Genomic DNA, 1,357 nt, shown 5'->3' on the forward strand with positions numbered 1-1,357 from the left:
TTCGGCACTATGTGAAAGATGGCAGTATCTCCCTTCAATATTGTGCTACTACAGACCAACCTGCAGATATACTTACCAAAGCATTGGGTCGTGTTAAGTTTGAAAAATTTCATGAAATGATAGGTTTAACTCCTTCAGATTAAGGGGGAGATGTTAATGTATTAATCTTTAGGTTAAAACTTAGTAATTTTAGGTTAATTTTAGTTTTGTTTGATTTTATTAGTTTTTGTACAGTTATAACTTATTTGTTCCATCTGACAGTTTTTGTGTAACTGTGCAAACTGTTCGCTGCCTTTATTATGCAACAAGTACTTCTTGAATACTAATCGAAAAGTGTTTCATTTTATTTTTGTCATTTCATTTACATTTCTGCCCTAACAGAGTACAGCAACCTTTTATGGTCCCCCATATGTCCGTAAGTGTCATCAATACTATAAATGATGTTGCAAAGCACTGATATCAACTGTTTGGTAACCCTAATTCTGGTAGTTTGATTTTTTGTTTGGGATTTGTAGCAACTTCATGCTATGGATACGATCAGAGGCAATTTCCAGCAGGCAATCTTTTTGGAGCGGCTAATGACGCAATTTGGGACAACCAGGCTGCCTGTGGAAGGAAGTACAGAATAAGATGTTTGAGCGGAACGAGTAATGAAAGAGTTAATCCATGCAGAGAAAGATCACTTGTCATAAAGATTCTGGATTACTGCTCTTCCTCTGCCTGTGATAATGGCGATGCAACTTTCCATTTATCTGCCGATGCGTTTTCTCACATTGCTCATTCCTCTGCCAACAAAATTAACGTCGAATATGAGCAGTAACATTCCATCTACCTATCTATCATTTACATTAAAATGTATAATGTTGGACTCGGCAATTTTTGCAAGCTGATATTTTAATGTTTTTTTTCTTGCTTTTGTTTTCGTATGTACAGAGTGTGACGCATCAGACTTGGTCCAGAGGTTCCAAAGATTAGAAATATTACGATTACTACGTTTTTATAATGTCGTTCTACATTATTTTAAGGAAAAAATAAATTAAATATCCATTTCTGAGAGAAGTGGATGTGTTATTCTGTTTTCTTTGCCTTATTCACAGATAGGTTGGTTATTATTTTGTCACATAATCTTCAAATGGGAGTTGAAAAGGCATTAAGAATTATTATTTTATTTTTGGTGTTATAAGACAGTCTACATGTTGTCAATAGTGTTTGATAATTGGCATATGAGTTCAAGATCGGTTGCTTGAATCATTTCCTACTTTTGCATATTTGTTTATTGTTTACTTAGGCAGTAATCATTTTTTCCTTGTTCGCAAGATACAAAAAGGATGATTTGTGAAATGACTATATTTTTTGG

General features: G+C 34.0%; 1 long non-coding RNA gene across 1 annotated transcript; it reads left to right on the top strand.

Annotated features, from left to right (window-relative positions):
• The first annotated feature begins 382 nt into the window (after positions 1 to 382).
• On the top strand, positions 383 to 1,022 carry LOC131037824 (uncharacterized). Its single transcript, XR_009104308.2, has 3 exons — positions 383 to 415; positions 516 to 816; positions 934 to 1,022. It is a non-coding gene; the product is annotated as an uncharacterized LOC131037824 (long non-coding RNA).
• Positions 1,023 to 1,357: the final 335 nt, after the last annotated feature.

The sequence above is a fragment of the Cryptomeria japonica genome, chromosome 3 (assembly GCF_030272615.1).
Source record: "Cryptomeria japonica chromosome 3, Sugi_1.0, whole genome shotgun sequence".
Taxonomy (NCBI): domain Eukaryota; kingdom Viridiplantae; phylum Streptophyta; class Pinopsida; order Cupressales; family Cupressaceae; genus Cryptomeria; species Cryptomeria japonica.